The sequence below is a fragment of the Bison bison genome, unplaced genomic scaffold, assembly GCF_000754665.1.
Source record: "Bison bison bison isolate TAMUID 2011002044 unplaced genomic scaffold, Bison_UMD1.0 scf7180017864038, whole genome shotgun sequence".
Taxonomy (NCBI): Eukaryota; Metazoa; Chordata; class Mammalia; order Artiodactyla; family Bovidae; genus Bison; species Bison bison.
Genome location: NW_011494610.1, coordinates 4,184,186 through 4,206,528, shown reverse-complemented (window position 1 = coordinate 4,206,528; position 22,343 = coordinate 4,184,186). Strand labels below are relative to the sequence as shown.

General features: G+C 53.4%; 1 long non-coding RNA gene across 3 annotated transcripts in view; it reads left to right on the top strand.

Moving 5' to 3' along the window:
* The first annotated feature begins 5,229 nt into the window (after positions 1-5,229).
* Positions 5,230-22,343, top strand: part of LOC104985079 — a 22,986-nt gene continuing 5,872 nt past the window's right edge. The window contains exons 1-3 of one of the 3 annotated variants that reach the window (XR_824829.1): positions 5,230-5,437; positions 6,426-6,507; positions 7,172-7,271. This is a non-coding gene — a long non-coding RNA (uncharacterized LOC104985079). Of the gene's footprint in view, positions 5,438-6,425; positions 6,508-7,168; positions 7,272-22,343 lie in introns of all 3 variants that reach the window. The other 2 variants (XR_824830.1, XR_824831.1) reach the window with 2 other exon arrangements.

Here is a 22,343-nt window from a genome sequence, read left to right as displayed (position 1 = left end):
CCCTGTGTCTGCATGAAGGAAGAAGAGCCTCCACCTCTGGGTGTGATGAGGGCCCAGAGGAAGCAGCTCCCGCAGAGCGCAGGCTGCAGGCCTTGGCGTGGAGCAGGCTCTCCACCAGATGCTCTCGGGCAATTCTGTCCTCCTAGGGGACATGCGGCAGTGTCGGGAGACCTTTACCACTGGAGCAGAGAAGAAGCTACCGGCATCTAGTGGACGAAGGCCAGGGATGCTGTTAGCATCCTGCAATGCACAGAGCAGATTCCCTCCGCAGGGACTGTGCTGTGTGCTGTGCTCAGTCGCCCAGTGGAGTCCGACTCTTTGCGACCCCATGGACGGCAGTCCACCAGGCCCCTCTGTCCATGGATTTCCCAGGCAAGAATACTGGAGTGGGTAGCCATTCCCTTCTCCAAGGATCTTCCCGATCCAAGGATTGAATCTGGGTCTCAGGCATTACAGGCAGCTTCTTTACCATCTGAGCCACCAGGGAAGCCCCTAGAGAGACTATCCAGCCCCAGATGTCATTGGTTCTGAATTGAGAAGCGTTGCTCTCAGCACACCCCAGCTGTTACCACCGTGGGGCTTGTTTCCTGGCTTTTGCCGTCATGAACCGCGCAGTTGTGGTCAGCGGGGTCACACGCCAGTGGACATGTGTTCTGAGTGTAGAGTCGCTACAGCAGCCCTGCTCTGCCCTTTCCGAGCCTCCTGAATGCCCCCAAGACGTCTCCTTCCTCTTATCTTGGGCTCTACACTATGGGTTTGGAATGTGTCTGTGCCCAGGGGAGCTGAGAGAAGGGACAGGACGGCCGACAGCCCCCCACGCAGTGAGGAAACCTGCGGCCTCTGCAGGGCCGTTTCTGCCCTGAGCTTCCTACCCTGTGGCTCTGCTCCGCTCCTTGCCTCCACCCAAAACCCCCTGAGGCAGGCGCTGCCATCGCCTCCACTCCTCCATGTCAGAGAAGGGGAAACAGGCTGCGAGGCAGAACAGGAGACGGCAGCCGGCCCCAAAGGCGGCTCGCTGCCCCCAGACCTGGCTGGTCTGGCCCCCGGGTCCTTGTCCCGACTGCACGTCAGAACCACCTGGGGACTGAAAACCCCCGGGTCCCGCGTGGCCCCACTGACCCGATCAGGTCAAGCTTGGGTTTCGGAATCGAGCTGATCTTACCTGGATTCTTGGCTCCTTCACTTTCTGGCTATGTGACCTGAGGTCAGTGACTTCACCTCTCTGAGCCTCAGGTTTGTGCTCTGAAAAAAAGGGCAGCGTTAGCTGCCCGCTCGGAGGTTGACCACGAGGATTCAGCGAAATGCCCCATGTAGGCATGTGAGAGTGTGTGTGTGAGTGTGTGTGTGTGTGTGTGTGAGTGTGTGTGAGTGTGTGTGTTTAAGCTCTTTAATTAATTCTGTTGTGCCTGGCTAGTTACCTATCAATTCATGCATTATCCATCCAATCATCTATCCATCCATCCAGTCATCTATCCACTCATTTATCCAACACATTTATTTGACACAAACTGTGCGCCTGGCTGGGCTTCAGTCCCTGAGGACACAGAAGTTCCCCTCATGAAACTGACAATAGCAGCGTTGAGAGAACAGAGTGGAAAATAAATGAATAAATATGTTGCATAGAGTCCCATGTAAACAGCATGGGACGGAACTCCTCTTCCGGATGGGGTGAGACACCCATGTCTTCCGTCTGCCTTTCCAGACCCCCTTCCCCCTGCACCGTGTCTCAGGGCAGATTTGTGTGCAGAGCGTCAACCTGGGGAGCCCACGCCTCCCCACGGCAGACACAAGAAAACTCACTTTCGCAGCCTCTCTTGCAGCTTGGGTGCAGGCGTAACAGCTGTGTTTGAGAAACAGCAAGGGGGCCTTGGAGGCAGAGGTGGGACTTGGAGTTCAGACAGGCCCAGGGGCTTGTCTGAAACCGAGCAGCGGGGGCGTGGACGAGGCCGAACCTGAATCCAGATGCGCTGGATTCGCCGACTCCAGCTCTTCCCTGGTTTGTGGTCCTCACTGCAGGAAGGTTGCGTCGCATTGAAAGGCAGGGATGGAAAATTAAGAAGCTCTGCCAGCCTTACAAGCTGAGGCCCACCTCGGTATCTGTCAGTCACATCCAGGCCTGGGCCTTGCATTTCATAAGCATGGGCTGGCAACAATCCTACCAGGTAGGATGAGCAAATCTGGGTTTGGAGTCTAGGTTTGGAGAGAGGGGTCAAGCAATTTGCTTGAGGCCACACAGAGAAGGATCGGGACACAAACCCACTGTATATCTCCAAAACCTTTGCTCTTCGGAGTGCACCCAGCTTCCACCAAGGAGACCCACTGATGACATAGCACCGTCGTGTCTGACCCTGACCACACTCTGAGTCAGGGTCGGCATGTCAGACTTCTTCCCACTTCCAGATGAAACCCAGAGGCACGACATATGGTAAGCTCTCAGTAAGTAACATGCCAGCACTGCAAGAAAGCATAACCAACTTACAGGATTTTGCTTGAGAATCTCAGAGGCTCAGAGGCTCTTCCTTCTCACATTATTTTTTTTTCCTGCTAAATATCCCTCATGTGAAAACTCTAGCTGACTCATTCTTTGACCTCATTTAATTCTTCTAAACTGGTGACTTTGAGATGGGGGCAGTGTAAAGCATTATCCCCCATCCCCAACCTGGGCTGTAGCACTTTTCTGTCCCGCTCTCCATCTATCCATCTATCTATCTGCCAACAATCCACCCACTCACACATCCAGCCAACTGTCCTATTCACTCTCTCCAACATTCCGTTATTCCTCCACTGATCCATGAATTCAATCGTTCTCCATCCATCCATCCTGGTACCCACCAATCCATTCACCCACACTTCTATCCACCTACCCAATTTACTCAACTCTACCCAGCCTTCCCCAACAGTGGAAACAGTGTCAGACTTTATTTTTGGGGGCTCCAAAATCACTGCAGATGGTGACTGCAGCCATGAAATTAAAAGACACTTACTCCTTGGAAGGAAAGTTATGACCAACCTAGATAGCATATTCAAAAGCAGAGACATTACTTTGCCAACAAAGGTCCATCTAGTCAAGGCTATGGTTTTTCCAGTGGTCATATATGGATGTGAGAGCTGGACTGTGAAGAAGGCTGAGCGCTGAAGAATTGATGCTTTTGAACTGTGGTGTTGGAGAAGACTCTTGAGAGTCCCTTGGACTGCAAGGAGATCCAACCAGTCCATTCTGAAGGAGATCAGCCCTGGGATTTCTTTGGAAGGAATGATGCTCAAGCTGAAACTCCAGTACTTTGGCCACCTCATGCGAAGAGTTGACTCATTGGAAAAGACTCTGATGCTGGGAGGGATTGGGGGCAGGAGGAGAAGGGGACGACAGAGGATGAGATGGCTGGATGGCATCACTGACTCGATGGACGTGAGTCTGAGTGAACTCCAGGAGTTGTTGATGGACAGGGAGGCCCGGTGTGCTGTGATTCATGGGGTCGCAAAGAGTCGGACACGACTGAGCGACTGAACTGAACTGAACTGATCCTGCCTTCCATTCACTTCTTCGCTGATCCATACATTCAAGCATCATCCATCTGTCCGTCATCCATCTACTCAGTAAAAACATACCGACTATCGCCTTTGTGCTGAGCGCTACGCCAGACTCAGAGACGCTAGAAACAAACAGGGTTGGTGCTTGACCTCAGAGTACGACGGGAGAGACAGATACGAGGGATGCTATACGAAGGGCTCATTCATTCATTTTTTCCACATGTGTTCCATACCTCCTCCTCTGTGTCGAGCAGCAACAGATGCTGGAGAACAAAGATACAGGAGTCGAGGTCTTGGGCACACGTCCTGGTGATAGAGACAGAAGCAAATATGAGCCCAGGCGGGAAGTGCTCGTTCCGCGATCACTTTCCTGTTCAGCACGTGTTCGCTGATGCCTCCCACTTGCCAGACCTGAGCCCTGGGGACGCCAAGGTACAGAAGACTCGGCCTCAACCACCCGGAGCACAGTCCAGTGGAGGAAATGGTCCAGTGGAGACATTCAGCAGAACGTGATATGAGCTGCTATAATATGATGAGGGTGAGAGCAGGGGTCCCCGGAAGCGAGGAAGGCGGCCAGTGGAGCTTTCTGGAGGAGCTGGGGCCAGGTCTGAGCCCAGAGGATGACAGGGTCTCCTCAGTTAGCACCGCTTTCCCGGGCTCCCCACGACTTTCTTTCCTCCCTTCTTGCAGGACAGGAAGGTCAGACCGAGGGCCCCCAGGACACCGCCCCCTCCCACCCAGACAGCTCTTTTGAGGCTCGGACTCAAGTTCTGTCTTGGGACAAGGCCCTGGGCAGCAGGCCGGCTGAACCTTGGAGACTGTCCCGCAGTGACCAAGGCCCACTGCTGACACTGAGGTTGTTTGTGCAAATGTGCTCCATTTGCCAGGCGGCCTTGTTCACAGAAGAGAAACAACGGCTCTGCTGGCGTGACGTATGGTGGGGTGTTGGGGGGCTGAGACTGTCTGCCCTGTATGGTGCCCTGGGGAACGGGGACACGGGTGCAGGTAGGGGTGGTGTGGGAAGGACAGAGCAAGGCGGAGATGGAGGGCAGCAGGGGCCAGAGCGCGCAGAGCCTCGCAGGCCTCAGGGAGGACTCGGGGCTTGATCGCAATGGTAACAGGAAGATTTGCTAAGTCGCTTTAGTCGTGTCCGACCCTGTGCGACCCCATAGACGGCAGCCCAGCAGGCTCCCCCGTCCCTGGGATTCTCCAGGCAAGAACACTGGAGTGGGTTGCCATTTCCTTCTCCAGTGCATGAAAGTGAAAAGTGAAAGGGAAGTCGCTCAGTCGTGCCCGACTCTTAGCGACCCCATGGACTGCAGCCTACCAGGCTGCTCCATCCATGGGATTTTCCAGGCAAGGGTACTGGAGTGGGTTGCCATCGCCTTGCTTTGAGCTGGATTCAAATGGACTAAGACATAAGATTCACAACCTCCAGAGAGTATTACTTTGCTACACAGAAGAAACCAGCACAACATTGTAAAGCAAACCGTACTCCAATAACGATTAATAATAATAATAACCCCTCCAATAGCTAGCAGTTAAACCACTTGGGTATTCATTCCTTCCCCCAGTAGTTGAGCGCCTACTCTGTTCCAGACACTCTTCCAGGCACTGGAGAGAAACAAAGGGGGTTGGATACAACAAACTCAGACTCTGCCTTCCTGGGGCCAGAGGGGTCACAGACCCTACAGCAAATAATCAATACGGTCAAACACAGTGATCAGAGCCACCAGGGAGGGCTTCTCCGAGGTGATGCAAAGGCAGCTGGTTAGGTGCTTCATTTGGCCGGTGTACATGGAGCAGCAAGTGTGTCAGAGACTGTGCTGGGTGCAAGGGGTGTCGCACGAGCCAGGCAGACCCAGTTCGTGCCCTCGAGGCGTGGACAGCCAGTGGAGGAGACACACCGGTAAGTGGACTGCACCAGCCTGGTGAGGGAAAGGCAGCTAGGGCACCGTGGGAGCAGGGAGGGCTTCCTGGAGAAGGAAGGTGGGAAGGAGTTGGACAGGAATTATGTGTGGGGTGAGGGAGGGGCTGGAGGGGCCGGCGGCAGGAGATGCTGCAGACTTGGGAGAACGTTCAGATCCATGGCAAGGAGACCCAAGACCGTGGGTGCAGAACAGCAGGGGTGTCTGCAGGGCTCCCTCTGTCTCTCTGTGTCCCCCCCTCTTTCTGCCTCTCCACCTCTGTCTGAACCCCATCTTTGTCTCGCTCGTGACCGGCCTTTGTCTTGATCCGTCAGTGCCCGACAGTCTCTCTGATTCTCTCCCGTCTCGGCCTCTCAGCTTCTCTTTCTCTCTGACTCTGTCTTGCCTGCCCTGGTCATCTTCGCGAGATGTCAGTAAGAGACAAGGATACTGGGGGGTGGGGAGGAAAAAAACAAACGGGCGGGTGGGCAGGAAGCGAGGTCAGGAGCACAAGGACAGCTGAGCACAGGGACGGGCGGTGACTGAATGTTCTGTTTTGGAAAGACAGCTCTGGTCAGGGGCGAAGGTGGCTGACCACGAAACTTGATAACCTGGCCAAACTCGGGTCCTCGCCAGCCCTCCGGCCAGCAGCCCCGTGACCCCGTGGACGCCGCACAGAACCTCCCCAGGGGGCGGGGGAGACGGGAAGAGGGCCCCCAGGCAGTTTCTCCTCTGGCCGGCGAGACTGGCAGGAAGGGGTGGGAACAGGGAACGGTGACTTCTCAAGCGAGCGCTCAGCGTGGCTTAGAACGGGAAAGCCCTGCTCATCTCTGTATTCTCTCCCAAGGTTTAGCAGTGTATTAAGCACTTACTGGGCGCCGGGCACTGGGCTGACCCTCTCGAGTGGAGCGTGATGGCCTGAGACCAAGGGCCATACCTCCAGAGCGTCTGACCTTGTATAAGTTACTTAACCTCTTTCTTCGTGTGTAGAATGGGACTGAAGCAGAACCTGTCTGAACCACTGGAGGTCTAGAGTAATATGTGAAGTGCTCGGAATAGCACACGGCACACAGTAAGTGCTCGAGAAAAACCGAAGCTACTGTGATCTCAGGTTTGTAATTTGAGAGGCAAAGCTGAGGAGGCAGAGAGAAAGAAAGTGAAAGTGTTATTCGTTCAATTGTGTCCGACTCTTTGCAACCCCGTGGGAGGTCCATAGGATTCTCCAGGCAAGAATACTGGAGTGGGTTGCCATTTTCTTCTCTAGGGGATCTTCCTGACTCAGGGGTTGAACCGGGGTCTCCTGTATTGCAGGCAGATCTTTTTTTTTTTAACCATCTGAGACACCAGGGAAGCCCAGTGAGTCAGGGTTGAATTCCCACTTCATCCCTTTCCAGCTCTGTGACCCTGGTTAAGTCTCATAACTTAACCGGGTATCAATTTTCTTATCTGTTCATTGAAGATGATTTTTTGAAAAACTTGTTTGGCGGCTCCAGGTCTCAGTTGCAGCATGTGAGCTCTAGTTTCCTGACCAGGGATTGAACCCGGGCCCCCTGCTTAGGGAGTGCAGAATCTTAGCCAGTGGACCACCGGGGAAGTCCCGGTTAAGATGATCTTGATACTCACCTCATCAGGGGTTTGAGAGCTTCTGTGTACGTATGAAATAGAGGGAAAGCATTCACTTCACAGGTAAAGAAAGTGTCCAGAGCACTTCGTTTTTTGCTCCATGTGCCCAGCAGGTTCCGCGTCTCCAGACCATCTGCGATGTGCTTGATCCTGTGCTCTTCCCATCCTAAAAACCACGCGGCCGGTTAGAGAGGGAGCAAGGCGCCTTGCAAAGTGAGTCCTGACAACCGTCTTCCGAGGCAGGCATTAGCAACCCATTTCACAGAAGTGGAAACTGAGTTCTGAAGAGATTAGACAGGCTGCCCAAAGCAGAGGCTCACGAGCACCTGCTTCCCTGGGCTGCTCTCGAAGTGAACTCCTGTGACAGCCCCCCCATTTCCTGTGGCGTCAGAGGCAACTAGGGCCTCAACCTCCCTCACACACTCGGCTGTGTGTTCCGGCCTCCACGCCCCCCTCCCCAAGCCTGGCCCAGCGCTGGCCTCAGAAACGTTGGTTGCTGTCAGACAGAATCTACAGGCCCAAAGAGCTGTGCTGTCCCCGTTACTTCTCCACACCCTCAGCCTGCTTCCTCATCCTCTGGCCAACCGGAAGGAAACTCAGCATGGCCCTCGTACCCCTGAACATCTCCCTCCCTACCAGGGTGAGAAGCAGGTGACAGGCACAGAGAGTATGGACATGGGGACAGAAGGGGGTCTGGAGCCCCAGAACCCTGGGTCCTCATGCTTGTGTGACTTTGGGCATGGCACTTCCTCTCTCTGCGCCTCAGTTTTCTCATCTGTAGAATGGGCATAATCACCATACTATCCACCCCTTCAGTTGATGTGCAGGATAGAGACACAGCATGGGGTAGATGCTGGGAGGGGTGGCTGAGGCCCCCTCTCCCAACCCCAGTCCTCCAGTTTGACTCTTCATGGTCAATGGTGAGGAGCTCATGAGACAGTAGCATGGTTAACAGCATGAGCCCTGGGGTCAAATCCTGCCTCTGCCACTTACTAGCTGTGTGATCTAAGACTTCAGTGACTTAACCTCTCTGGGCCTTAGTTTTCCCATCCATGAAGTAGATGCAAATAATAGTCCTCCCCTCTTTGAACTGCTGTGATGATCAGATGAACTCACAAATGTAAGGAAGAGGACCCTGCCAGGCACACGATGAGGGCTCACAGAAGAGTTTGCTGCTCTTCAGGATTGAAGGGGAGAGGACATGTGGTGGCTTCTGCATAATGTACAAGAGCTTGTGCCAGGGATGGAATGGGGGGCGCGGAGGAAGGATCTTCATCTGAACTGGGGGGCTGTCAGAAAGTTAGGCCCGCATACTGGGGGCAGGGCTTTGCCGAGGTCCCCCATGGTCCCAGGAAGGGCTGTCCCACCCACATCCGTCCTCCCCTGGGAGCCGGCACAGTGCTTGCGCCTCCCTAAGGAGGGGGCTCCGTCCTTCCTGCCGCTCAGCCTGAATCCTTGGAGCTGCCCCTGATTTCTTGATTTCTGTTACATCTGGTCCAGCAGGGTGTCCTGTCCACCTCTAGAACAGATCTAGACTGTGAGGTCGTGACCTTCCCCCACATCCCCTCCTCCCGTCTTCCCCTGGGCCTGGCCACCATGCCCTTCTGCCCGGACCATCGCAGTCACCTCCTCTCTGGTTGCCGCCCTTCTTCGCAGGCCCTGACAGTCCATTCTCCACACACAGTCAGGGGGACCCTTGCAGAAGCTCGGTCAGGCCACGCTAAGCTGCTCAGGACCCTCTGGGGCTCCCGTGGACCCCAGAGGAAAGCTTTGAGCCTCTAGGAAGGATTCCGGCTCCCACGCTGCCCTGGCCACACTGGCTTCCTCCTCGCCCTCACACATGCCCGGCAACGTCCCAGCCTCAAGGCGTCTGCACTTGCTGTTTCCTCTGCCGGGAATGTGCTTCCTCCAGTTATCCGCATTGCCCAATCCCTCATGTCTTTTGAGTCTGTCCTCAAATATTTGCTCAGCGAGGCCTGCTCCGGCCCTGCTCCGCATGTAGAGCTGTACCTCTCTGAGGTGCGCCATCCCCTTCCCCGATGTATTTTTCTTCTTAGCACCGATTGCTAAGGAGACACATCTGAAATGAAACATGCTCAGTTGATCTATCAGCGTGTGTCCCTAACTCCAAAATGTCAGTGGGAGGAGCAGAGTTTGGGCACGTTAAGTAGGGGCTGCGCCCATGCCTGCTGAGGCCTGGACACTCTTCCAGGGACTCGGGACCCAGCAAAGCAAAACACTGAGCCCCTGACTCCTTGACACACTAGTCTCACGGATCTGAATACTGCCACCAGCTGAGCAGAGAACTCTGAACCAGGGACTGTGTCGCTCCCCAGCCTCAGTTTCCCCATCTGTGCAGGGGACGATGATCCCTCCCTCTCAAGGCCATAGTGAGGCTCAGCGAGCAGAGGTCTCGGAAGTGCCTGGCACCCAGTGGGCCCTCGATCAGAGCTCGGACCTCCCTGGTCCAGCCCGCCCGGGGCTGGCTGTCCCCCAGGGGACTGTACTGGGAGCGTTATTTTTAACTGTGACTCCAGCGTGCTGGGCAGTGGCTCTGAAGGCTGCGGGGAGACCACAGGGAGAGCAACACCCCGGCTCTCAACGCCAGGAGACCGCGGCGAGGAAAAGTTAGGAGAGCCGCCCTGTGTTCACAGTCTGCCCTGTAGCCCTTTCTGCGAAATTATGTCACGTCACCCAGTGCTGTTTATAAACCGAGCGCTGTTTATAAACTTTCCCAAGCGGGGCGCCGGGGGAAGGGGCTGCAGCCCGGTCTCCCCACTGCTCACCGCCCCCGGGAGCTGTCGACGGCCCCTCCTACGAGCCCACGTTTGCACAGCAAAGTTGGGGTGCTGGCCTCCGGCCAGACGCTGCCCGTTTGTTTCAACACCTCCAAGTGCTCGCAGCTGACCAGCCCTGGGTATTTTTAAAACCCTGGCCTGGGCCAACCTCTTTGTCACATTCCGGTCGGGGCTTGGATGGAGTGCATGCCCCAGTTAGGGGAGCTGAGGGTTTGGGATTCATTTGACAACAAACCTTTCACCAAATTCCAGGGCCTGTGAGCCTACTGTGTGCCAGACCCTGTAGCAGGAATGGAAGCCCCCGGGGGCCAAACTCACAGAGTCTGCCCTCAGGTGGCCTCAGTCTGGAGGGGACATGGTGACAAGGGCTAGAACAGAGGCTGAGATGGCAGTTGTAACCCAGATTTCGGGACTTCCCTGGTGGTCCAGTGGCTGAGACTCCACGTTCCCAGAGAGGTGGGCCCAGGTTCGATCCCCGGTCAGGAAACTGGATTCCACGTGGGTCAACTGAGTTTGTGTGCTGCAATTAAAGATCCCGCATGCCGCAACAAAGACCTGGCATGTATAAACAGACTTAAAAAAAAAAAGCAACAAACTCGAATATCTAAGGGCCAGCAGGGTGTGTAAGTGAATGAAGTGGGCCTGGTGTGAGGCGACAGGGAGGGAGGGGTCCGCCATGAACCGGCAAAGCTCAGGCCCATGAGGAGGCGACGGCCGCTCCCCAGCTCTGACCTCTGTCATCACGAGGGGAGCGTGCCTCGTGTGCTGAGAGCTTCAGAATTTTCAAGAGAGGCTGTAAATCCAGGTCTATGTGGAATTTCATGCAAAAAATCTCATGACTTTTAAATGTTGGCAACGAGTTTTTAAAAAAATGTTAAAAACATTCTGAGAGCCAAATGAAACCCATTTGTAGGCTGGACTCTGCCCACAGAGTCAAGTTGATGGGGGCAAGCCGTTTGTGCTTGCTGATGGAAAAGATGCATTATAAAATGCTCGCCAAATGCGAGCTGAGCACCTACTATGGGCCACTTCTACTGTTCTAGACCCCAGGGAAAGCGCAGAAAGCCTGATGGCTGCCATTCCTGCCCTCATGTGGCCCATAGCCTGTGCTGTGCTGGCGGTGGCTTGTCCTGGCCGGCCAACTCTGCAAGCTGGCTTTTACACAGCCATCACAAAAACTCTAATTATTCGAAGTTACAGTTAATGATAATACAGATAAAGGCAACAGCTACTCAAAACTCGTCACTTTCTAACTGACATACAGTTTTCTGTGTTCTTGAGGTTATTGACATCTATTAGTGCATCACAGAATACTCTGCACCATCTACCATACTATATGGTGGAAAGAGTATCTGAAGGCAGGACACTGGACATCTCTTCTCTACTCCACCGTCAGGGAAGTCATGCTGGGAGCTTGAGACTGGCCACAGGGGGAGAACTCACACCATAGAAATTGGCAAATGTAAACATCAGAGCTGCCTCCTTGCTGAGAGCCAGTCAAACATTTAGCAGCAAACCATGGTGAGACAAATATACTGATAGTAGGTAATATGTCAGATCGCGGCAACTATGATGAAGGAAGATAAAGTAGGCTGGGGTGGTGGTGAAGGTGCTGGCTATTTCACACGGGCAGGTCGTGGAAGTCTTCTCTGAGGTGATGCTATTTGAGCAGAGACCTGAATGAAACGACAGACTGAAGCAGACAGATATCTGGTTGAAGAAGTTTCAGGCAAAGGGAACAGCAAGTTTCTGCCTAGGTCCAGAGACGAGTTTTCTAGCTCAGGAACAGGGAGGAGGTGTGTGTGGCAGGAACAGAGGTGGACAAAGGTCAGATCATACAAGGTCTCATGGGCCTCGGAGAGGAGGAGGTTTTTATTCTAAGAAGGAAGAGGAATTCTAGAGAGCTTTGCGCAGGGGTGCAACCTGCCTTAATTTATCTTTGACAAAGGTACTTCCTGCTGTGATGGAGCAAAGCTGGAAGCCTGGAGCCGAGGGAGGGGACTGTGGTCACAGTTAAGTGGGTGAGGGTGGCGGCCGCCTGTGCCCTGGTGGTGTGTCTACGACAGTGGCGCAAGAATACGGATTTGGATGTATTGACATTCAGCAGCTGAGTTGACAGGCCTTCTGATGGACGGGATGTGTGGGGTGGGGCAACAGGGAATCATATAGCCCCTAGGTTTTGTCCTGAGCCTCTGGGTGAAGAGCGGCACCATTTACTGAGAGGGGAAGATGAGTGGGAAGGGCTGGAGTTTTAGGAGGGGAAAGGGGAGGTTCTGAGGTTCTCTGTGACGTTTGAGGGGTCTGGGTGACTCCCGTGTGGAGGTGAACACTCGCCACTTGGACATCAGGGTCTTGCCAGTGGGAGGCCAAGGTGGTTCTGGAGGCGGTGTCTCATGGTTGCTATGGCAACCCCCAGGCAGGGGGACAATACTGCTGGGGGGTGGGGAGGGGGGTTCTGGGAAGGCCCCACAGTGGAGGAATTGTGACAGATAGGGAGAAGCATCTGGCAGGTGGAGAATGGAGAAATGGCCTCCCAGGGGGAGAGCTCAGCAGGGCGCAAAGGCACAGTCTTTTTGGAGGATGGTGTTGGAGGGGGCCTCGGGGTGGGAGAAAAAGCTGGAAGGGCCCAGAAGGGCAGATCTGTCAAAGGACTGCTTTTTTTAGCCAAAGGTGGCAGGAGTGTACCCTCAGGGCATGGGGCAGAGCCTGTCAGCGGGTTCAGGGCACAAAGAACCCCTTAGGAAGGAAACGCTGCATCCACTCTGGCCTTAGGTTGCTCACACGGAGGATCCCCTGGCCTCCCCTGTCCACGGTCCCCCCAGCACCCTGCCCCCAGTGTACACGGCAGAACACCCCTCCTACCCAGCCCAGGGCACTGGCCAAACCAGCCAGTTTCTTGGAGACTTTCACCGACTAACCAGGAAAACAAAATAACTCTGAAGAGAGGGAGGCAGGTCAAGGGAATATTCTGGAAACTTTGGTTTCTGGATTTCCATCAGGTGGAAGGGCCAGGAGGTCACTTCCCCAGATTGAGGGATGACTGAGGTAAACGCCGCCTGGCAGGGACTCGGTGTTTACAGGAACTTTGCAGCCGACCTCGGGTATAGTCCTGGGGGACAGGGAGGTGGCCCTGGACTCGGGTCTGCCCTGTCCCCTCTTCTTCAGGTCTGCGTTCAAAGGCAGGTTTTCTGCCACATATTTGCAGTGTGATCTTGGGCACGTCATCTTTCTGAGCTCAATTTTCTCATCTGTACACAGGGGCAACAGTGTCCCAGGCCTCCTGGAGTTGCTGGGGGACGAAATGATACAAAACAGATCAACAATTTAGCCCAGGGGCCTAGCTCATGCCAAATTCCCAGTAAATGTTGGCTGTCAATCATTATTTGCAAATTTATTAATTATCAATCACTTACTGTATAAGTAGGTATTGAGCTGTAGACACTATCTCAATTAAATCCCATTCCTTTCCTGTAAGAACTATCACTGACTCCATTTTACAGACAGGGAAACTGAGCCTCTGAGATTTGACCTGGCTTCCCCGAGGTAAGTTGTCACAGTGGACGCAGCTAGGATTTATCCAACCCTGCATTTGACCTCATAACCCATTCCTGTATTCGTTCTGGGTTCATTCCTGGTTCTGCCTCCTGTGAATGGAATCAGGCACCGGAATTCTGGGAAACAATAATCCATGTGACCCCCAGGATCCGTCCACTCCAGCTGGGAATCCTGTCTTTCCCGGAGCCAGCCAGTTCAGGCTGCACCCTGGGTCTGGGGCCTGGACAGGACATGGATGCTGGCGGCCCCTCGGCAGGGTGTGCAGGGGTAGAGCCGTGCTAGGCCAGCCTGCGGCTGTGCCTCTGAAATCAGGAGTCCAGCCGGGCACCCATGTCCCATCAATAAACGTGCCCCAAAATAGCTCACGGGGCCTGGCCAGGGCAAGAGGACGGGACGTCCTGTTCCCACCAGCTCTGGCCAGAGAGTGACTGTGTTCTTGGCCTTCCCCTTTGGAGGCTGCTGGGAGGGAGGGCAGAGCTCATCCTGCCTGTGGGCTCATGCGAATGAGCTGAGCCCTTGGGCACCAGCACCCCCAACTTGGGGCGCTACAATGCATCCCAAACACACTGAAGGTGGAACCGGGCCAATGGCTTTTATCTCTGTAGAGAGTCTGCTGGGGAGGTTAAGAACTTGGTGTGGGTTCAAATTCCTAGCTGTGTGCCTTTGAGCAAGTGATTTCCCAGCTCCGAGCCTTGGTTGTCTCACCTGGAAAATGGGGACAAACATTTCCTGGGGTTGCAGTGGTGCTTCAGTGAGAACGGGTTGGAGACTTGGCAGGTTTATCATCTACTCCTCTTCCTCCCTCACCCCCTGCAGTGTAAATCCCACCAGGCAGGAACCTTTATGGTGCACTGCTGCGCTCCAGGGCCCCTGGGAGGTGCCCACGGCCATTTGTTGAATAAATGAATGAGGGAATGAATGACTGGAAATGCCAGGCACACAGCAAGTGCTCAGATAGGCCTAGCAGTTCTCACAGTTTTAATGTGCCTTTGAAAAAAGAGAAACTCAAGGATCAAATGTGACTCACATCCAGGTTCAGTCAAGATGTGGAGAAAGTTCAAGTGAGTCCAGGGGAAGAAAGACAAGGACCAGAGGGAACCGGAGCGCGCGAAGCAGGGTGGAAGAGGCTGCTGGAAGCAGGGGATGTGGGGACGGTGGACACTGGTCTGGAGTCCCGGGTCTGGGGTGCTAGGAGCACCAGCCTGCTGGTTGGACGTCCCAGGGAGCAGCGCCTCCTCACTTGCTACCTCCTGAGTCACCCCGTGAATGTGAATATGGGGGCTCCGGGGCTTCTGCACCTAAGGATCTGAGTATAAGGGGAAGGATGAGCAGGTTGGGCGGTTCACGCTCATATAATCCTAGCAACCGTGCTGATTCATGGTCAGTTCTTCAGTCTGCCTGCGGCCGAGCACAGGACTTTGCATGTGCCAATGCTCTGAATCTTGCAAACAGCCTTAGGAGATGGGTGCAACTCTCATTACTCCCACTTTACAGATGAGGGCACTGAGGCCCAGCTGGCGTGGGCTGCCCCAGGTCACAAGGACAGTGAGTGGTCAAGCCTCCTTTGCAGCACTCTGGCCACATGTGGCCACAAAGTGTTCCCCGGACACACAGGCTCTTCTATCCCAGGTCCCTCACATGGAACACACTCAGCCTTGTCTTTTGGCTGGGCCAGCATCACACTTCCTCAGGCCCGTCTTTGCACGCCCCTCCCCTGACCTCTCCCCACCCCCAGCTCCTGCTGTCTCTTGCTGAGCTGTGATGGTTGCATATTCGTCTGTCCTCAGGGTCTGGGCCTCGGTTGAGGAATCTGCATTTTCTCTGGGGCACAGTACCCAGTGCCGAGGGGGCACTGCTGGAAACTGTGGAATAAATGCACCCTGGGGCAGAGCTGTGAACCAAGAGTCTTGAGTCCATAATTGCACTTGGGCCAAGTGGTGGGTGGAGGGGATGCCAAGACCACCGAGTCTCAGGTTACACTCTGGGGCCTGGTCTGTCCACATACAGAGAGACACCACTGTCCAGTGGTCAGTGCTCAGGCCCCAGGGCACAATAGTGTGCGTTCAAATACCAGCATAGCAGCCTTCCCTGGTGGTCCAGTGGCTTAGAATCCACCACTCACTCACCTTGTGACCTGGGGCAGCCAATGCCACCTCTCTGGGCCTCAGTGTCCTCATCTGTAAAATGGGAGTAATGACAGTCGTGCCCATCTCCTAAGGCTTCCGCAGGATTCAGGACCTGCCAATGGAGGGGGCACAGATTCAATCCCTGGTCCAGGGAGATTCCATATTCCTCGGGGCAACTAAGCCCGTGTGCCACAGCTACTGAAGCCTTCGCACCTGGAGCCCTGGCCTCTGCAATAAGAGATGCCATCACAAAGAGAAGCCCATGCACATCAGGTAGAGAGCAGCTCCCACTCACAGCTAGAGAAAGCCCACGTGCAGTCACGAAGACCCAGTGCAGCCAAAGCTAGATAAATAAAACAGATACCAGCATAGCTACCACCCTTTCAAGGGGCCCTGGGCATGTGATTTCACCCGTGGCCTCAGTTTTCTCCATCTGAAAACTGGGAAAGCGATAGGGTTAGTGTGACCGTTAAATGAATCAAATATCTCAACAGTGCTGAGAATCATGCCTTTGTGTGCTTGCCAGGTCGCTTCAATCGTGTCTGACTCTGCTATGCTATGCACTGTAGCCCGCCGGCTCCTCTGACCATGGGACTCTCCAGGCAGGAATACTGGAGTGGGCTGCCATGCCCTCCGCCAGGGCATCTTCCCGACCCAGGGACCGAACCCTCGTCTCATTTCGTCTCCTGCGTGGGCCAGTGGGTTCTGTACCAGTAGCGCCAAGAATCATCCCTAGCACATGCCGAATGCTTTACGAGCAGTAGCAGTATTATTATCATTAGGCAAGCTGGGTTAAGCCGGGCCAGAAGTAAGAAGTTTGGACTTCATCCCTGAGGGTTGGGTAGCAGTGGGCAGATTTTTTTCAGCTGGCTCTGAGCTGGTTTCAACAACACGGAGAGAGACGTGAGGGCGATGCTAGACGATCGGCACCAGGAGCTGCTGGGCTGTGCTCACACTTCTCTGCCGTGCCGACGGACCGCTCACGACACCCCGTGGGAGAGTCCTGGTGCCCCCTTTTCAGATAGGGAAACCTTGCCTCGGCAGCAGCAAGTCACCTGCCCAGGGCATACGGCCGATTAAATAGCAAACCAGGATTTGAGCCCAGTTAGAAGTTCCCTGTTGCTGCTGCTGCTGCTGCGTCGCTTCAGTCGTGTCCGACTCTGTGCGACCCTATGGACAGCAGCCCACCAGGCTCCTCGTCCACGGATTCTCTAGGCAAGAATACTGGAGTGGGTCGCCATTTCCTTCTCCATATCTGTTGCTACTATAACAAATTATGTCAAATTTAGTGGCCCAAGATAACAGACACTTGTTACCTTATGGCTCTGGAGGTCAGAAGTCCAACATAGGTCTCCCCAGGCTAAAATCAAACCCAGGGTTCGCTCCTCAGACTCCGCTTCTTGCCTTTTCCAGCTTCTAGATGCCACGCATATTCCTGGCTCACACCACTCCAACCTCGGCTTCCCTCAAACCTCTCCTTCTCGGACTCTGACCCTCCTGCCTCCCTCTCATAAGGATGCTTGCCATTACATTGAGCCTACTGCATAATCCAGGTTAATCTTCTCATCTCCAGATTCTTTTTTTAAATATATTCTCAGAATTGGATTAGAAATGTCCAGCCTAATTAAACAAATTTTTTTAACTTCTAAGATAATAAACTTCCTAATCTTTCAGCAGTAATATTAGATGCCAAAAGACATGGAACTATATCAAGGTTTTGAGTGGATATAAATTAGAAATCTAGCTTTCTGTTCACACTAAGTCAAAGAAGTGGAATCAACCATCATAAATTTTTTAGCTAGGCAAAAATTCATAAGTTTTCTAAAATATACATATTATACATACTATATAATATATATATATATATATGTGTGTGTGCATACAAAAGCTTTTCTACTATGCTTGATAAAGGCTTGGGAAAGAACAACCACAAAAAAAGAGATGGAGAAATTGGAAAACATAAACTAAATGAAATGGAAGCGATGAACATGAGAGAGAAACAAACTCGCTAAAAGTAAAGCATCCTCATATAGTCCAGTTGTTTTTGAACAAGGATGCTCATTAGAAACGCAGCCCCATCTCTAGATTCTCTACCATGTCTCCCAAGTCCTTTTGTCACATGAGGTGGCGTAATGACAGGTGCTGGGGATTGGGACATGCACATCTTTGGAAGAGCCATCCTTCTTCCCTGGGGGCTCAGACAGTAAAGAGTCCACCTGCCATGCAGGAGACCTGGGTTCTATCCCTGGGTGGGGAGGAGGGTGGAGAAAAAATGACTACTCACTCCAGTCTTCTTGCCAGGAAATCCCATGGACAGAGGAGCCTGGCGGGCTGCAGCCCAGGGAGCCGCACAGAGTTGGACATGACTGAGTGACTCACACTTTCACATTCATCTCTGGAGGGGCGTCACTCTGCTTGCCACAAACCTGGAATCCAGGCCCAACCCAGCCTCTGGGGCTTCCCGGGCGAGTACCCTAGGCTGCAGGATCTATAATGCAAGGTGGCCCGGCGTGGTGGTAGGGAGTGTGGGGAGCCTGGGTCTCTCATGCAATCCTGGGGTCTTCATGTAAGGAGGCCCCAAGGAAGGAGGCGGGCCAGGCTTGGACATGGGGTCTGGAGGCCCTCAGAGCACTACCCCAGCTGGCAGAGGAAAGGTGGGCCCCAAGCTGCCAGTTTCTAACAGAAGCTGGAAACCCTGGTTTTTATGTGAAATCTCCAGTTTTTAAGTGTTGACAAATGATTCAAAATTATGAAAAAAAAACAAAACCTTACACACACAGCACACACACCCACACTGTATATGAGGTTGCGTAGAACACATCTGAGGCCAGGTGAGGCCCACAGGCGGTGAGCTCCTGACGGCCGGCCTGCCTGGGAGAGAGCAGAGGTGAGGGCGTGCCGCGGGCAGCGGGTGCTGGACGGTCCACGGAGGAGCCTGGAGGAGGCCGAACCGCTTCCCTGGCTCCACTAGGTGGGGGCAGCCTGGACAGGGAGTGGTCGAGAGGGGGCTGGGAGGCTTCGAGGAGATGGAGAAGCAGAGGGAAGTCACACTGCGGCCGGATCAGTCCAGCCCCAACCCCAGCGGTGACCCCAGCGGTGACCCCAGGTGGGCAGGCTGCTGTGTGGTCTTGGACAAGTTCCCTGGCCTCTCTACCTTCCTTTCCTCTTGTGTCCAGTTCCACGCATTCTGTGAGCAAACCCCCGATTTGTGCCAGGCACTGTCCGGGTCATGGAGCGGCATGAAGCAGGGCAAGCTCCTGCCTCCAGTGGCCATGGCCGAGCTGGTGGCGTGGAACGGGGCCTGGGCTTAATCACCAAGTGAGAACCGGACAGAGGTCAGTTCGTCTCCCTCCACCAACCCTTGCTTTTGCCGCCTTATCCCTAACGTAGCTGTGGCTCATGACGTCCACTCATTCACCGAGCACCAACTGAAAGCTACATATTCACCCTCAAAATCCGGAGACTGATGTCACTAGGGCTCCCATTTTACAGGTGGAGAGACTGAGGCCAGGACGCATAGATCGCTCAGTGAGGAAGGGGCTATGGTGGGAAGGAACCCTGACCCCAGAAACTATTCTCGCAGCCCCCCTCTGCCTTAACCTTTAGCTACTTACCAGTCCCTGGGAAGCTTAACGCCATCAGCTGGGGCCTCCTTGGAGGTAACATGGAGGAAATGTCCTCTCTTTGTGCTAAACTCGGTCCGGAATTACCTCTTCCCAACTTCAAATGGGCCCTGGTTCCTGACCTTGTTGACTGCATGGCCCTTGGCGCCTTGAGAGGTTTCAAACAACCGATCCTCTTTCATCTTTTTGGACTTGGCATTTTTCTGTCTGTCTGCCTGAGGCTGTTCTGGCCTTTTACCATAAGTGTCCAGTCCCTGGACCCACTATGTGCCAGGCACTTGAGGGGCATGACCTCACTTAACCCTTAACAAGGCAGGTGCCAGGGCTAGGTGGGGTAAAATCACTTGCCCAGAGTCACACACCCATGAGCGGGATGGCTTCAAAGTCACCCTGTGAACCTCTGCACCACGTGGCTGCTCCCCACCAACTGATGGGAAGGGAGATTTTCTGCTCTTCCCCAGAAGCTTCACCCTCCTTCCAGCAGCCCAGTCTCAATGTCTGAGAATTTCATTTCCCATTAGTCCCCCTGGGAGGGTTCCTTCCTGGGACTGGGGAGCTGGGGTGCTCACGTGCTCTGAGGCCTCCCTCCCAGCCCCTTCTCTCGTGTCTGGTGTGTGGTTCCCAGGTGGGAAATTCTCCCCGATCTTGTCCCCCTCTAGTCTCCATCGCAGGGGCAAGCAAAGAAGGGCATGAAAGGTGGGCACTGCGGGCAGGGTGTGGGATGGGTTTTAGGGTCTCAGATTCCAGCTGCCCAGGGTAAGTCCGGTCGGTCAGAAGGGCGGAGTTGCCCAGATCGAATTCGGCTCGTTCTTATCAGCTGCAGAGCTCTTCGGGCAGGCAGTGTGGAATCAAAGGAGGCCAGGGCTATTTGCTTACTTTCTTTCCTCCTCTTTGGCAAAAGGAGATCAAAGCCAATCCTCTGCTCTGCCCAGCTCCCCCTTCCTCCTGTCCTGGTCTCCCTAAAAAGACTAAAAGGACACTAAAAAACCCAAAATTTGAGAAGGAGGGTTTGTCCTCCCACCTCATTTTCCCTGGCATGACTCTGCTCTGAGCCCTGGCTCATGCATTTTACAGGAACAACGGCAACATTCCTGCAGGCAATAAGCAACAGATCTTATTATTCCCCTGGCAGAGGGGGAAACTGAGGCACCCCGAGGGAAAGTCACTCTTCAGAGGTCACTCAAGCTTCTGACTCCCCGGTCTAGGTTCTCAAGCCACACCCCCTCCTTGGCGTCTGTAGGTCCACCAAGAAAAACGACGTGAGCATAAAGGGGGCCGACAGCAGGCATCCGAGCTCCAATGTCCCCTGAGTCTCTCTGCTGTGCCAGCCCTGAGTTCAGGGGCTACGAACTCCAGTGACTTCAGGGCCCAGAGAAGACACACAGATGATGAAGGCGGCTGGGGTGGGGGGCGGCGTGGGCAGGGGGAGGCAGCAGCAGGGAGTGAGGGGGACGCGGTGAACAAGAAAGCCCTGGAGTTTCAACTCTGCGCCAGCCCACGGCTGCCTCAGGAAAATGAGGGTCTCGTACTTTTAAGGTTTTCAGGCAGAAACCCAGACATTTTATGTGAAATCTGTGTATTTTTTTTAATAGAGTGGAAGATGAGAGTCTTTTTATTTTAGTGATAAATGGAATAAATCGATAATGTGCTATGCTGGCACCCTGGATTCAATGTTCCTTCTCCCCAGTGAGTTCAAATACCACCTTTGTGATAGTTCTTCCCACCGTTCTTCTATTTCATACTTTTCCTTGTAAACTCCAAAATGAATTTATCCAGTTAAAGAAATCCTGTGGGTCACTACTCGAAACAGCATCGGTTTATATATGTTGGCACAACTGCCCTTTGAAAGATGTGAAGTCTCCCCACCTATTTTATTCTCATCTTATTTCCTGCCCGTTGGGAAGATATTTTAGTTTTCTTCCAAAGTCTCTTGATTTTTAAATGATGGCAAAACTCCAAGATGTTGGAACTGCGTGGCCTAAGTAACGCCTCCCCTGTATGGGCTGCGTCTGGCCCGGGGCCCCCTTTTGCCCCCTGAGATTCTGGCGGCCTCACCCCAGGGGGTTGGGGGTGGGGGAGCTGAACATGCTGTCATTCAAAGATAACCCTGTCCCAGGCGGAGAGATCTCCGGGGCCAGGGAACTCAGAGCAGGCTGGGCTGAGAAACTCCGGGATGTTCACCCCTTGACACAGCCCAAGGAAAGGCAGGGCACCCACTTCCTTCACGTCCAGCCAGATAAGCCTGCAAAGGCGACGCTTCCCTGCAGGGGCTCTGGCCAGCTCACTTTTAACCAGCTCTTAAAATAGCAATTAAAAGTAATCCAGATGGCTTGGTTTTTAAAAAGAACATTTTTAAAATAGGAAGAAAACACAGTTGGTCCAGGAGTATCTATTGAGGCCCGCTAAAGCCAGGCGCTGCTCAAGGAGCTGTGAATGCGGTTCCAGCTTTGTGGTGTTTATGCTTTAGTGGGAAACACAGGTCGTGAATCCAGAAACAGATGGAAAACCAAGGTACCCCCCCGTGATGACAGGTGCATGAAGAGATGAAGGTGGTGGGAGGCGGGAGGGTCCGTGTAGATGGGCCCGGGGGTGGCCTCTCAGCGGAGGAGCCAATTTGCTGAGACCCGAGTGATGGAAGAGAGACATCAGGGAATCAGTCTCCCTGGCACTTCCAACACCCAGGAAAACCTCTGTGACTTCTGGGTGAATCTCCTGCCAAACTGTTATCTATACAGTTAAAAAGATTTTTTTTTCATAACATATAAACAGTGTTCAGATATAAACTGTTAACTAAATATTTTTTCTAAATATGATTTATGTAATCAAGACTTTCTTAAACAAAGACACATCTTAGGAATATGATCTGTACAAACTTACAGTAGTGTAAGACTGTTCTATACATCAGTGTCTCTTTTGCTATCTCGTATACAGGGTTATCGTTACCATCTTTCTAAATTCCATATACATGCGTTAGTATACTGTATTTATGTTTTTCCTTCTGGCTTACTTCACTCTGTATAATAGTCTCCAGTTTCATCCACCTCATTAGAACTGATTCAAATGTATTCTTTTTAATGGCTGAGTAATACTCCATTGTGTATATGTACCACAGCTTTCTTATCCATTCATCTGCTGATGGACATCTAGGTTGCTTCCATGTCCTGGCTATTATAAACAGTGCTG